Genomic DNA, 15,143 nt, shown 5'->3' with positions numbered 1-15,143 from the left:
CTTTCCAATTCACGATACAAAAAGACGGACAGGACAGGTTGCCTGACTTTCCGTCACTGCCACCCTTTGCCATCCTTACCCGTAGAAAGCCCTTTCATCATCCCCAAACCCTAATCTTTTCCCTTTCCTTCCCAGCCCCCAAACCCTGCCCTCTGTACCTTTCTCACCACCCGCTTCCCTTCTCCTGTCATCCCCCTACCACCCGGGAAAAAAAGAGATTGCCCCCTCCTTCCACTAGCCCACCCTCCCACCCAAAGAACAACTTCTTCTGCGCAGCTTGTTTTCTAGGCAGCAGCGCTATTGTGATGTCATCGGGGGGCATTGTGACAAGCCGCCAGTGTTCCGTCTCTTCATGTTGTGCACAGTTCAAACGGAAAATACATCAACAGGCAGACTACAGAAAAGCTTACTATCAAAGGTTAGAGGGGGGCTTTCTCAGAGGGCTTTTTACAGTTTTTCTATTCCCAATTAGCCGTTTAAGTGTACTTATTGAAAGTAGTAATTCTTTCATAGGCCGCCCTTTCTTAGTATTTGACGTTCCTTATATTGCGGTATGAGGCTTCGCAGTAGGTTGCAAACATTCATCACCCATGACTGTCCCCAATTGAGCTCAGAAGCTCAATGTCTATCATGACCTCTCTTTTAGAATGTCCAAGAGCAAGCAAACTATTCCTCCAGGAGAGGGCGCCAACAGACTACTAAAGAGATCATCATTACTCAAAGAAAACCCCAAAAACCAATGCATGATAGGAATAAACAGGTAACTTTCTTTGGAGTGGAAGCGGAGAGATCGCACCAGATGCCAATTCTAGATGTTATCACACCTGTGGTCACTGCAGCAGCAGGTGAATCCACTTTGTCCAAAAGGGATCTATTCCATTCAATTGCAAATGATCTAGATAAGACAGAGAACTGCAGCACGGGGACATAGCCGAGTTGGTCAGGTTGAGTGGTGATGAGTTTGCTATTTGGATGAATAAAGAAAGTCAAAAGTGTGAAAGATAAAAAACAAAAGGAGGAAGTGTGAAAAGTGAATGGGCCAAATTGAGGTGCATATGAAGACGTATGCTTTCTTCCAATTCATTAAATCGGGCTAATATGAATCAGGTGAATTGAGTTCTGCTTTTGGAAACTGGGTTAAGAAGGGGTGCACCGTTCCTGGAGGTACTGCAATACCAGGTCAATGCGTGGAGTGGACAGAGCAAGCTCTTTTTCCATCTCCCTGTTCTAAAAATCCATTTAATATATGGTCCCCAGATAGGGGACGTATCAGATATTAAACTGATAAGAACAGATACTACACTTGATCTTAGCCAAAAGGCCGAGAAGCGATAACCAGAATTGGTTTGGGCCTCGAGTGGCACCCTGGCCTATGCCGGACACATCTTAGGGAGAGAGAGCGAGAGGGAGACAAACCCACGCCTACACAAGACATTTTGTCACCCAAGCCAACCCTTGAAAAGGCTGCTTTGCAGAGCCAAAACAAGAAGAATGGTGCGTTTTGCAGCCGCCGCCCACTGCAATGAATCTGAATAACTCCTCCTTTAGGGCGCAAGCAACTCCCCTCCCCCTTGCAGTCTTTCCAATTCACGATACAAAAAGACGGACAGGACAGGTTGCCTGACTTTCCGTCACTGCCACCCTTTGCCATCCTTACCCGTAGAAAGCCCTTTCATCATCCCCAAACCCTAATCTTTTCCCTTTCCTTCCCAGCCCCCAAACCCTGCCCTCTGTACCTTTCTCACCACCCGCTTCCCTTCTCCTGTCATCCCCCTACCACCCGGGAAAAAAAGAGATTGCCCCCTCCTTCCACTAGCCCACCCTCCCACCCAAAGAACAACTTCTTCTGCGCAGCTTGTTTTCTAGGCAGCAGCGCTATTGTGATGTCATCGGGGGGCATTGTGACAAGCCGCCAGTGTTCCGTCTCTTCATGTTGTGCACAGTTCAAACGGAAAATACATCAACAGGCAGACTACAGAAAAGCTTACTATCAAAGGTTAGAGGGGGGCTTTCTCAGAGGGCTTTTTACAGTTTTTCTATTCCCAATTAGCCGTTTAAGTGTACTTATTGAAAGTAGTAATTCTTTCATAGGCCGCCCTTTCTTAGTATTTGACGTTCCTTATATTGCGGTATGAGGCTTCGCAGTAGGTTGCAAACATTCATCACCCATGACTGTCCCCAATTGAGCTCAGAAGCTCAATGTCTATCATGACCTCTCTTTTAGAATGTCCAAGAGCAAGCAAACTATTCCTCCAGGAGAGGGCGCCAACAGACTACTAAAGAGATCATCATTACTCAAAGAAAACCCCAAAAACCAATGCATGATAGGAATAAACAGGTAACTTTCTTTGGAGTGGAAGCGGAGAGATCGCACCAGATGCCAATTCTAGATGTTATCACACCTGTGGTCACTGCAGCAGCAGGTGAATCCACTTTGTCCAAAAGGGATCTATTCCATTCAATTGCAAATGATCTAGATAAGACAGAGAACTGCAGCACGGGGACATAGCCGAGTTGGTCAGGTTGAGTGGTGATGAGTTTGCTATTTGGATGAATAAAGAAAGTCAAAAGTGTGAAAGATAAAAAACAAAAGGAGGAAGTGTGAAAAGTGAATGGGCCAAATTGAGGTGCATATGAAGACGTATGCTTTCTTCCAATTCATTAAATCGGGCTAATATGAATCAGGTGAATTGAGTTCTGCTTTTGGAAACTGGGTTAAGAAGGGGTGCACCGTTCCTGGAGGTACTGCAATACCAGGTCAATGCGTGGAGTGGACAGAGCAAGCTCTTTTTCCATCTCCCTGTTCTAAAAATCCATTTAATATATGGTCCCCAGATAGGGGACGTATCAGATATTAAACTGATAAGAACAGATACTACACTTGATCTTAGCCAAAAGGCCGAGAAGCGATAACCAGAATTGGTTTGGGCCTCGAGTGGCACCCTGGCCTATGCCGGACACATCTTAGGGAGAGAGAGCGAGAGGGAGACAAACCCACGCCTACACAAGACATTTTGTCACCCAAGCCAACCCTTGAAAAGGCTGCTTTGCAGAGCCAAAACAAGAAGAATGGTGCGTTTTGCAGCCGCCGCCCACTGCAATGAATCTGAATAACTCCTCCTTTAGGGCGCAAGCAACTCCCCTCCCCCTTGCAGTCTTTCCAATTCACGATACAAAAAGACGGACAGGACAGGTTGCCTGACTTTCCGTCACTGCCACCCTTTGCCATCCTTACCCGTAGAAAGCCCTTTCATCATCCCCAAACCCTAATCTTTTCCCTTTCCTTCCCAGCCCCCAAACCCTGCCCTCTGTACCTTTCTCACCACCCGCTTCCCTTCTCCTGTCATCCCCCTACCACCCGGGAAAAAAAGAGATTGCCCCCTCCTTCCACTAGCCCACCCTCCCACCCAAAGAACAACTTCTTCTGCGCAGCTTGTTTTCTAGGCAGCAGCGCTATTGTGATGTCATCGGGGGGCATTGTGACAAGCCGCCAGTGTTCCGTCTCTTCATGTTGTGCACAGTTCAAACGGAAAATACATCAACAGGCAGACTACAGAAAAGCTTACTATCAAAGGTTAGAGGGGGGCTTTCTCAGAGGGCTTTTTACAGTTTTTCTATTCCCAATTAGCCGTTTAAGTGTACTTATTGAAAGTAGTAATTCTTTCATAGGCCGCCCTTTCTTAGTATTTGACGTTCCTTATATTGCGGTATGAGGCTTCGCAGTAGGTTGCAAACATTCATCACCCATGACTGTCCCCAATTGAGCTCAGAAGCTCAATGTCTATCATGACCTCTCTTTTAGAATGTCCAAGAGCAAGCAAACTATTCCTCCAGGAGAGGGCGCCAACAGACTACTAAAGAGATCATCATTACTCAAAGAAAACCCCAAAAACCAATGCATGATAGGAATAAACAGGTAACTTTCTTTGGAGTGGAAGCGGAGAGATCGCACCAGATGCCAATTCTAGATGTTATCACACCTGTGGTCACTGCAGCAGCAGGTGAATCCACTTTGTCCAAAAGGGATCTATTCCATTCAATTGCAAATGATCTAGATAAGACAGAGAACTGCAGCACGGGGACATAGCCGAGTTGGTCAGGTTGAGTGGTGATGAGTTTGCTATTTGGATGAATAAAGAAAGTCAAAAGTGTGAAAGATAAAAAACAAAAGGAGGAAGTGTGAAAAGTGAATGGGCCAAATTGAGGTGCATATGAAGACGTATGCTTTCTTCCAATTCATTAAATCGGGCTAATATGAATCAGGTGAATTGAGTTCTGCTTTTGGAAACTGGGTTAAGAAGGGGTGCACCGTTCCTGGAGGTACTGCAATACCAGGTCAATGCGTGGAGTGGACAGAGCAAGCTCTTTTTCCATCTCCCTGTTCTAAAAATCCATTTAATATATGGTCCCCAGATAGGGGACGTATCAGATATTAAACTGATAAGAACAGATACTACACTTGATCTTAGCCAAAAGGCCGAGAAGCGATAACCAGAATTGGTTTGGGCCTCGAGTGGCACCCTGGCCTATGCCGGACACATCTTAGGGAGAGAGAGCGAGAGGGAGACAAACCCACGCCTACACAAGACATTTTGTCACCCAAGCCAACCCTTGAAAAGGCTGCTTTGCAGAGCCAAAACAAGAAGAATGGTGCGTTTTGCAGCCGCCGCCCACTGCAATGAATCTGAATAACTCCTCCTTTAGGGCGCAAGCAACTCCCCTCCCCCTTGCAGTCTTTCCAATTCACGATACAAAAAGACGGACAGGACAGGTTGCCTGACTTTCCGTCACTGCCACCCTTTGCCATCCTTACCCGTAGAAAGCCCTTTCATCATCCCCAAACCCTAATCTTTTCCCTTTCCTTCCCAGCCCCCAAACCCTGCCCTCTGTACCTTTCTCACCACCCGCTTCCCTTCTCCTGTCATCCCCCTACCACCCGGGAAAAAAAGAGATTGCCCCCTCCTTCCACTAGCCCACCCTCCCACCCAAAGAACAACTTCTTCTGCGCAGCTTGTTTTCTAGGCAGCAGCGCTATTGTGATGTCATCGGGGGGCATTGTGACAAGCCGCCAGTGTTCCGTCTCTTCATGTTGTGCACAGTTCAAACGGAAAATACATCAACAGGCAGACTACAGAAAAGCTTACTATCAAAGGTTAGAGGGGGGCTTTCTCAGAGGGCTTTTTACAGTTTTTCTATTCCCAATTAGCCGTTTAAGTGTACTTATTGAAAGTAGTAATTCTTTCATAGGCCGCCCTTTCTTAGTATTTGACGTTCCTTATATTGCGGTATGAGGCTTCGCAGTAGGTTGCAAACATTCATCACCCATGACTGTCCCCAATTGAGCTCAGAAGCTCAATGTCTATCATGACCTCTCTTTTAGAATGTCCAAGAGCAAGCAAACTATTCCTCCAGGAGAGGGCGCCAACAGACTACTAAAGAGATCATCATTACTCAAAGAAAACCCCAAAAACCAATGCATGATAGGAATAAACAGGTAACTTTCTTTGGAGTGGAAGCGGAGAGATCGCACCAGATGCCAATTCTAGATGTTATCACACCTGTGGTCACTGCAGCAGCAGGTGAATCCACTTTGTCCAAAAGGGATCTATTCCATTCAATTGCAAATGATCTAGATAAGACAGAGAACTGCAGCACGGGGACATAGCCGAGTTGGTCAGGTTGAGTGGTGATGAGTTTGCTATTTGGATGAATAAAGAAAGTCAAAAGTGTGAAAGATAAAAAACAAAAGGAGGAAGTGTGAAAAGTGAATGGGCCAAATTGAGGTGCATATGAAGACGTATGCTTTCTTCCAATTCATTAAATCGGGCTAATATGAATCAGGTGAATTGAGTTCTGCTTTTGGAAACTGGGTTAAGAAGGGGTGCACCGTTCCTGGAGGTACTGCAATACCAGGTCAATGCGTGGAGTGGACAGAGCAAGCTCTTTTTCCATCTCCCTGTTCTAAAAATCCATTTAATATATGGTCCCCAGATAGGGGACGTATCAGATATTAAACTGATAAGAACAGATACTACACTTGATCTTAGCCAAAAGGCCGAGAAGCGATAACCAGAATTGGTTTGGGCCTCGAGTGGCACCCTGGCCTATGCCGGACACATCTTAGGGAGAGAGAGCGAGAGGGAGACAAACCCACGCCTACACAAGACATTTTGTCACCCAAGCCAACCCTTGAAAAGGCTGCTTTGCAGAGCCAAAACAAGAAGAATGGTGCGTTTTGCAGCCGCCGCCCACTGCAATGAATCTGAATAACTCCTCCTTTAGGGCGCAAGCAACTCCCCTCCCCCTTGCAGTCTTTCCAATTCACGATACAAAAAGACGGACAGGACAGGTTGCCTGACTTTCCGTCACTGCCACCCTTTGCCATCCTTACCCGTAGAAAGCCCTTTCATCATCCCCAAACCCTAATCTTTTCCCTTTCCTTCCCAGCCCCCAAACCCTGCCCTCTGTACCTTTCTCACCACCCGCTTCCCTTCTCCTGTCATCCCCCTACCACCCGGGAAAAAAAGAGATTGCCCCCTCCTTCCACTAGCCCACCCTCCCACCCAAAGAACAACTTCTTCTGCGCAGCTTGTTTTCTAGGCAGCAGCGCTATTGTGATGTCATCGGGGGGCATTGTGACAAGCCGCCAGTGTTCCGTCTCTTCATGTTGTGCACAGTTCAAACGGAAAATACATCAACAGGCAGACTACAGAAAAGCTTACTATCAAAGGTTAGAGGGGGGCTTTCTCAGAGGGCTTTTTACAGTTTTTCTATTCCCAATTAGCCGTTTAAGTGTACTTATTGAAAGTAGTAATTCTTTCATAGGCCGCCCTTTCTTAGTATTTGACGTTCCTTATATTGCGGTATGAGGCTTCGCAGTAGGTTGCAAACATTCATCACCCATGACTGTCCCCAATTGAGCTCAGAAGCTCAATGTCTATCATGACCTCTCTTTTAGAATGTCCAAGAGCAAGCAAACTATTCCTCCAGGAGAGGGCGCCAACAGACTACTAAAGAGATCATCATTACTCAAAGAAAACCCCAAAAACCAATGCATGATAGGAATAAACAGGTAACTTTCTTTGGAGTGGAAGCGGAGAGATCGCACCAGATGCCAATTCTAGATGTTATCACACCTGTGGTCACTGCAGCAGCAGGTGAATCCACTTTGTCCAAAAGGGATCTATTCCATTCAATTGCAAATGATCTAGATAAGACAGAGAACTGCAGCACGGGGACATAGCCGAGTTGGTCAGGTTGAGTGGTGATGAGTTTGCTATTTGGATGAATAAAGAAAGTCAAAAGTGTGAAAGATAAAAAACAAAAGGAGGAAGTGTGAAAAGTGAATGGGCCAAATTGAGGTGCATATGAAGACGTATGCTTTCTTCCAATTCATTAAATCGGGCTAATATGAATCAGGTGAATTGAGTTCTGCTTTTGGAAACTGGGTTAAGAAGGGGTGCACCGTTCCTGGAGGTACTGCAATACCAGGTCAATGCGTGGAGTGGACAGAGCAAGCTCTTTTTCCATCTCCCTGTTCTAAAAATCCATTTAATATATGGTCCCCAGATAGGGGACGTATCAGATATTAAACTGATAAGAACAGATACTACACTTGATCTTAGCCAAAAGGCCGAGAAGCGATAACCAGAATTGGTTTGGGCCTCGAGTGGCACCCTGGCCTATGCCGGACACATCTTAGGGAGAGAGAGCGAGAGGGAGACAAACCCACGCCTACACAAGACATTTTGTCACCCAAGCCAACCCTTGAAAAGGCTGCTTTGCAGAGCCAAAACAAGAAGAATGGTGCGTTTTGCAGCCGCCGCCCACTGCAATGAATCTGAATAACTCCTCCTTTAGGGCGCAAGCAACTCCCCTCCCCCTTGCAGTCTTTCCAATTCACGATACAAAAAGACGGACAGGACAGGTTGCCTGACTTTCCGTCACTGCCACCCTTTGCCATCCTTACCCGTAGAAAGCCCTTTCATCATCCCCAAACCCTAATCTTTTCCCTTTCCTTCCCAGCCCCCAAACCCTGCCCTCTGTACCTTTCTCACCACCCGCTTCCCTTCTCCTGTCATCCCCCTACCACCCGGGAAAAAAAGAGATTGCCCCCTCCTTCCACTAGCCCACCCTCCCACCCAAAGAACAACTTCTTCTGCGCAGCTTGTTTTCTAGGCAGCAGCGCTATTGTGATGTCATCGGGGGGCATTGTGACAAGCCGCCAGTGTTCCGTCTCTTCATGTTGTGCACAGTTCAAACGGAAAATACATCAACAGGCAGACTACAGAAAAGCTTACTATCAAAGGTTAGAGGGGGGCTTTCTCAGAGGGCTTTTTACAGTTTTTCTATTCCCAATTAGCCGTTTAAGTGTACTTATTGAAAGTAGTAATTCTTTCATAGGCCGCCCTTTCTTAGTATTTGACGTTCCTTATATTGCGGTATGAGGCTTCGCAGTAGGTTGCAAACATTCATCACCCATGACTGTCCCCAATTGAGCTCAGAAGCTCAATGTCTATCATGACCTCTCTTTTAGAATGTCCAAGAGCAAGCAAACTATTCCTCCAGGAGAGGGCGCCAACAGACTACTAAAGAGATCATCATTACTCAAAGAAAACCCCAAAAACCAATGCATGATAGGAATAAACAGGTAACTTTCTTTGGAGTGGAAGCGGAGAGATCGCACCAGATGCCAATTCTAGATGTTATCACACCTGTGGTCACTGCAGCAGCAGGTGAATCCACTTTGTCCAAAAGGGATCTATTCCATTCAATTGCAAATGATCTAGATAAGACAGAGAACTGCAGCACGGGGACATAGCCGAGTTGGTCAGGTTGAGTGGTGATGAGTTTGCTATTTGGATGAATAAAGAAAGTCAAAAGTGTGAAAGATAAAAAACAAAAGGAGGAAGTGTGAAAAGTGAATGGGCCAAATTGAGGTGCATATGAAGACGTATGCTTTCTTCCAATTCATTAAATCGGGCTAATATGAATCAGGTGAATTGAGTTCTGCTTTTGGAAACTGGGTTAAGAAGGGGTGCACCGTTCCTGGAGGTACTGCAATACCAGGTCAATGCGTGGAGTGGACAGAGCAAGCTCTTTTTCCATCTCCCTGTTCTAAAAATCCATTTAATATATGGTCCCCAGATAGGGGACGTATCAGATATTAAACTGATAAGAACAGATACTACACTTGATCTTAGCCAAAAGGCCGAGAAGCGATAACCAGAATTGGTTTGGGCCTCGAGTGGCACCCTGGCCTATGCCGGACACATCTTAGGGAGAGAGAGCGAGAGGGAGACAAACCCACGCCTACACAAGACATTTTGTCACCCAAGCCAACCCTTGAAAAGGCTGCTTTGCAGAGCCAAAACAAGAAGAATGGTGCGTTTTGCAGCCGCCGCCCACTGCAATGAATCTGAATAACTCCTCCTTTAGGGCGCAAGCAACTCCCCTCCCCCTTGCAGTCTTTCCAATTCACGATACAAAAAGACGGACAGGACAGGTTGCCTGACTTTCCGTCACTGCCACCCTTTGCCATCCTTACCCGTAGAAAGCCCTTTCATCATCCCCAAACCCTAATCTTTTCCCTTTCCTTCCCAGCCCCCAAACCCTGCCCTCTGTACCTTTCTCACCACCCGCTTCCCTTCTCCTGTCATCCCCCTACCACCCGGGAAAAAAAGAGATTGCCCCCTCCTTCCACTAGCCCACCCTCCCACCCAAAGAACAACTTCTTCTGCGCAGCTTGTTTTCTAGGCAGCAGCGCTATTGTGATGTCATCGGGGGGCATTGTGACAAGCCGCCAGTGTTCCGTCTCTTCATGTTGTGCACAGTTCAAACGGAAAATACATCAACAGGCAGACTACAGAAAAGCTTACTATCAAAGGTTAGAGGGGGGCTTTCTCAGAGGGCTTTTTACAGTTTTTCTATTCCCAATTAGCCGTTTAAGTGTACTTATTGAAAGTAGTAATTCTTTCATAGGCCGCCCTTTCTTAGTATTTGACGTTCCTTATATTGCGGTATGAGGCTTCGCAGTAGGTTGCAAACATTCATCACCCATGACTGTCCCCAATTGAGCTCAGAAGCTCAATGTCTATCATGACCTCTCTTTTAGAATGTCCAAGAGCAAGCAAACTATTCCTCCAGGAGAGGGCGCCAACAGACTACTAAAGAGATCATCATTACTCAAAGAAAACCCCAAAAACCAATGCATGATAGGAATAAACAGGTAACTTTCTTTGGAGTGGAAGCGGAGAGATCGCACCAGATGCCAATTCTAGATGTTATCACACCTGTGGTCACTGCAGCAGCAGGTGAATCCACTTTGTCCAAAAGGGATCTATTCCATTCAATTGCAAATGATCTAGATAAGACAGAGAACTGCAGCACGGGGACATAGCCGAGTTGGTCAGGTTGAGTGGTGATGAGTTTGCTATTTGGATGAATAAAGAAAGTCAAAAGTGTGAAAGATAAAAAACAAAAGGAGGAAGTGTGAAAAGTGAATGGGCCAAATTGAGGTGCATATGAAGACGTATGCTTTCTTCCAATTCATTAAATCGGGCTAATATGAATCAGGTGAATTGAGTTCTGCTTTTGGAAACTGGGTTAAGAAGGGGTGCACCGTTCCTGGAGGTACTGCAATACCAGGTCAATGCGTGGAGTGGACAGAGCAAGCTCTTTTTCCATCTCCCTGTTCTAAAAATCCATTTAATATATGGTCCCCAGATAGGGGACGTATCAGATATTAAACTGATAAGAACAGATACTACACTTGATCTTAGCCAAAAGGCCGAGAAGCGATAACCAGAATTGGTTTGGGCCTCGAGTGGCACCCTGGCCTATGCCGGACACATCTTAGGGAGAGAGAGCGAGAGGGAGACAAACCCACGCCTACACAAGACATTTTGTCACCCAAGCCAACCCTTGAAAAGGCTGCTTTGCAGAGCCAAAACAAGAAGAATGGTGCGTTTTGCAGCCGCCGCCCACTGCAATGAATCTGAATAACTCCTCCTTTAGGGCGCAAGCAACTCCCCTCCCCCTTGCAGTCTTTCCAATTCACGATACAAAAAGACGGACAGGACAGGTTGCCTGACTTTCCGTCACTGCCACCCTTTGCCATCCTTACCCGTAGAAAGCCCTTTCATCATCCCCAAACCCTAATCTTTTCCCTTTCCTTCCCAGCCCCCAAACCCTGCCCTCTGTACCTTTCTCACCACCCGCTTCCCTTCTCCTGTCATCCCCCTACCACCCGGGAAAAAAAGAGATTGCCCCCTCCTTCCACTAGCCCACCCTCCCACCCAAAGAACAACTTCTTCTGCGCAGCTTGTTTTCTAGGCAGCAGCGCTATTGTGATGTCATCGGGGGGCATTGTGACAAGCCGCCAGTGTTCCGTCTCTTCATGTTGTGCACAGTTCAAACGGAAAATACATCAACAGGCAGACTACAGAAAAGCTTACTATCAAAGGTTAGAGGGGGGCTTTCTCAGAGGGCTTTTTACAGTTTTTCTATTCCCAATTAGCCGTTTAAGTGTACTTATTGAAAGTAGTAATTCTTTCATAGGCCGCCCTTTCTTAGTATTTGACGTTCCTTATATTGCGGTATGAGGCTTCGCAGTAGGTTGCAAACATTCATCACCCATGACTGTCCCCAATTGAGCTCAGAAGCTCAATGTCTATCATGACCTCTCTTTTAGAATGTCCAAGAGCAAGCAAACTATTCCTCCAGGAGAGGGCGCCAACAGACTACTAAAGAGATCATCATTACTCAAAGAAAACCCCAAAAACCAATGCATGATAGGAATAAACAGGTAACTTTCTTTGGAGTGGAAGCGGAGAGATCGCACCAGATGCCAATTCTAGATGTTATCACACCTGTGGTCACTGCAGCAGCAGGTGAATCCACTTTGTCCAAAAGGGATCTATTCCATTCAATTGCAAATGATCTAGATAAGACAGAGAACTGCAGCACGGGGACATAGCCGAGTTGGTCAGGTTGAGTGGTGATGAGTTTGCTATTTGGATGAATAAAGAAAGTCAAAAGTGTGAAAGATAAAAAACAAAAGGAGGAAGTGTGAAAAGTGAATGGGCCAAATTGAGGTGCATATGAAGACGTATGCTTTCTTCCAATTCATTAAATCGGGCTAATATGAATCAGGTGAATTGAGTTCTGCTTTTGGAAACTGGGTTAAGAAGGGGTGCACCGTTCCTGGAGGTACTGCAATACCAGGTCAATGCGTGGAGTGGACAGAGCAAGCTCTTTTTCCATCTCCCTGTTCTAAAAATCCATTTAATATATGGTCCCCAGATAGGGGACGTATCAGATATTAAACTGATAAGAACAGATACTACACTTGATCTTAGCCAAAAGGCCGAGAAGCGATAACCAGAATTGGTTTGGGCCTCGAGTGGCACCCTGGCCTATGCCGGACACATCTTAGGGAGAGAGAGCGAGAGGGAGACAAACCCACGCCTACACAAGACATTTTGTCACCCAAGCCAACCCTTGAAAAGGCTGCTTTGCAGAGCCAAAACAAGAAGAATGGTGCGTTTTGCAGCCGCCGCCCACTGCAATGAATCTGAATAACTCCTCCTTTAGGGCGCAAGCAACTCCCCTCCCCCTTGCAGTCTTTCCAATTCACGATACAAAAAGACGGACAGGACAGGTTGCCTGACTTTCCGTCACTGCCACCCTTTGCCATCCTTACCCGTAGAAAGCCCTTTCATCATCCCCAAACCCTAATCTTTTCCCTTTCCTTCCCAGCCCCCAAACCCTGCCCTCTGTACCTTTCTCACCACCCGCTTCCCTTCTCCTGTCATCCCCCTACCACCCGGGAAAAAAAGAGATTGCCCCCTCCTTCCACTAGCCCACCCTCCCACCCAAAGAACAACTTCTTCTGCGCAGCTTGTTTTCTAGGCAGCAGCGCTATTGTGATGTCATCGGGGGGCATTGTGACAAGCCGCCAGTGTTCCGTCTCTTCATGTTGTGCACAGTTCAAACGGAAAATACATCAACAGGCAGACTACAGAAAAGCTTACTATCAAAGGTTAGAGGGGGGCTTTCTCAGAGGGCTTTTTACAGTTTTTCTATTCCCAATTAGCCGTTTAAGTGTACTTATTGAAAGTAGTAATTCTTTCATAGGCCGCCCTTTCTTAGTATTTGACGTTCCTTATATTGCGGTATGAGGCTTCGCAGTAGGTTGCAAACATTCATCACCCATGACTGTCCCCAATTGAGCTCAGAAGCTCAATGTCTATCATGACCTCTCTTTTAGAATGTCCAAGAGCAAGCAAACTATTCCTCCAGGAGAGGGCGCCAACAGACTACTAAAGAGATCATCATTACTCAAAGAAAACCCCAAAAACCAATGCATGATAGGAATAAACAGGTAACTTTCTTTGGAGTGGAAGCGGAGAGATCGCACCAGATGCCAATTCTAGATGTTATCACACCTGTGGTCACTGCAGCAGCAGGTGAATCCACTTTGTCCAAAAGGGATCTATTCCATTCAATTGCAAATGATCTAGATAAGACAGAGAACTGCAGCACGGGGACATAGCCGAGTTGGTCAGGTTGAGTGGTGATGAGTTTGCTATTTGGATGAATAAAGAAAGTCAAAAGTGTGAAAGATAAAAAACAAAAGGAGGAAGTGTGAAAAGTGAATGGGCCAAATTGAGGTGCATATGAAGACGTATGCTTTCTTCCAATTCATTAAATCGGGCTAATATGAATCAGGTGAATTGAGTTCTGCTTTTGGAAACTGGGTTAAGAAGGGGTGCACCGTTCCTGGAGGTACTGCAATACCAGGTCAATGCGTGGAGTGGACAGAGCAAGCTCTTTTTCCATCTCCCTGTTCTAAAAATCCATTTAATATATGGTCCCCAGATAGGGGACGTATCAGATATTAAACTGATAAGAACAGATACTACACTTGATCTTAGCCAAAAGGCCGAGAAGCGATAACCAGAATTGGTTTGGGCCTCAAGTGGCACCCTGGCCTATGCCGGACACATCTTAGGGAGAGAGAGCGAGAGGGAGACAAACCCACGCCTACACAAGACATTTTGTCACCCAAGCCAACCCTTGAAAAGGCTGCTTTGCAGAGCCAAAACAAGAAGAATGGTGCGTTTTGCAGCCGCCGCCCACTGCAATGAATCTGAATAACTCCTCCTTTAGGGCGCAAGCAACTCCCCTCCCCCTTGCAGTCTTTCCAATTCACGATACAAAAAGACGGACAGGACAGGTTGCCTGACTTTCCGTCACTGCCACCCTTTGCCATCCTTACCCGTAGAAAGCCCTTTCATCATCCCCAAACCCTAATCTTTTCCCTTTCCTTCCCAGCCCCCAAACCCTGCCCTCTGTACCTTTCTCACCACCCGCTTCCCTTCTCCTGTCATCCCCCTACCACCCGGGAAAAAAAGAGATTGCCCCCTCCTTCCACTAGCCCACCCTCCCACCCAAAGAACAACTTCTTCTGCGCAGCTTGTTTTCTAGGCAGCAGCGCTATTGTGATGTCATCGGGGGGCATTGTGACAAGCCGCCAGTGTTCCGTCTCTTCATGTTGTGCACAGTTCAAACGGAAAATACATCAACAGGCAGACTACAGAAAAGCTTACTATCAAAGGTTAGAGGGGGGCTTTCTCAGAGGGCTTTTTACAGTTTTTCTATTCCCAATTAGCCGTTTAAGTGTACTTATTGAAAGTAGTAATTCTTTCATAGGCCGCCCTTTCTTAGTATTTGACGTTCCTTATATTGCGGTATGAGGCTTCGCAGTAGGTTGCAAACATTCATCACCCATGACTGTCCCCAATTGAGCTCAGAAGCTCAATGTCTATCATGACCTCTCTTTTAGAATGTCCAAGAGCAAGCAAACTATTCCTCCAGGAGAGGGCGCCAACAGACTACTAAAGAGATCATCATTACTCAAAGAAAACCCCAAAAACCAATGCATGATAGGAATAAACAGGTAACTTTCTTTGGAGTGGAAGCGGAGAGATCGCACCAGATGCCAATTCTAGATGTTATCACACCTGTGGTCACTGCAGCAGCAGGTGAATCCACTTTGTCCAAAAGGGATCTATTCCATTCAATTGCAAATGATCTAGATAAGACAGAGAACTGCAGCACGGGGACATAGCCGAGTTGGT

The 15,143-nt window shown here is 46.3% G+C and overlaps 9 non-coding genes across 9 annotated transcripts; all 9 read right to left on the bottom strand.

The window, feature by feature from the left end:
* Window positions 1-1,142: 1,142 nt before the first annotated feature.
* Window positions 1,143-1,333, bottom strand: LOC142274800 (U2 spliceosomal RNA). Its single transcript, XR_012739039.1, has one exon. It is a non-coding gene; the product is annotated as a U2 spliceosomal RNA (small nuclear RNA).
* Window positions 1,334-2,720: 1,387 nt separating this feature from the next.
* Window positions 2,721-2,911, bottom strand: LOC142274799 (U2 spliceosomal RNA). Its single transcript, XR_012739038.1, has one exon. It is a non-coding gene; the product is annotated as a U2 spliceosomal RNA (small nuclear RNA).
* A 1,387-nt stretch (window positions 2,912-4,298) lies between these two features.
* On the bottom strand, window positions 4,299-4,489 carry LOC142274798 (U2 spliceosomal RNA). The gene has a single exon (XR_012739037.1). It is a non-coding gene; the product is annotated as a U2 spliceosomal RNA (small nuclear RNA).
* A 1,387-nt stretch (window positions 4,490-5,876) lies between these two features.
* LOC142274796 (U2 spliceosomal RNA) lies at window positions 5,877-6,067 on the bottom strand. The gene has a single exon (XR_012739036.1). It is a non-coding gene; the product is annotated as a U2 spliceosomal RNA (small nuclear RNA).
* Window positions 6,068-7,454: 1,387 nt separating this feature from the next.
* On the bottom strand, window positions 7,455-7,645 carry LOC142274834 (U2 spliceosomal RNA). Its single transcript, XR_012739070.1, has one exon. It is a non-coding gene; the product is annotated as a U2 spliceosomal RNA (small nuclear RNA).
* Window positions 7,646-9,032: 1,387 nt separating this feature from the next.
* Window positions 9,033-9,223, bottom strand: LOC142274832 (U2 spliceosomal RNA). The gene has a single exon (XR_012739068.1). It is a non-coding gene; the product is annotated as a U2 spliceosomal RNA (small nuclear RNA).
* Window positions 9,224-10,610: 1,387 nt separating this feature from the next.
* On the bottom strand, window positions 10,611-10,801 carry LOC142274820 (U2 spliceosomal RNA). The gene has a single exon (XR_012739057.1). It is a non-coding gene; the product is annotated as a U2 spliceosomal RNA (small nuclear RNA).
* Window positions 10,802-12,188: 1,387 nt separating this feature from the next.
* LOC142274807 (U2 spliceosomal RNA) lies at window positions 12,189-12,379 on the bottom strand. The gene has a single exon (XR_012739046.1). It is a non-coding gene; the product is annotated as a U2 spliceosomal RNA (small nuclear RNA).
* Window positions 12,380-13,766: 1,387 nt separating this feature from the next.
* LOC142274795 (U2 spliceosomal RNA) lies at window positions 13,767-13,957 on the bottom strand. Its single transcript, XR_012739035.1, has one exon. It is a non-coding gene; the product is annotated as a U2 spliceosomal RNA (small nuclear RNA).
* Window positions 13,958-15,143: the final 1,186 nt, after the last annotated feature.

The sequence above is a fragment of the Anomaloglossus baeobatrachus genome, unplaced genomic scaffold (genome assembly GCF_048569485.1).
Source record: "Anomaloglossus baeobatrachus isolate aAnoBae1 unplaced genomic scaffold, aAnoBae1.hap1 Scaffold_3800, whole genome shotgun sequence".
NCBI lineage: Eukaryota > Metazoa > Chordata > Amphibia > Anura > Aromobatidae > Anomaloglossus > Anomaloglossus baeobatrachus.
This window is presented reverse-complemented; position numbering and strand designations above follow the sequence as displayed.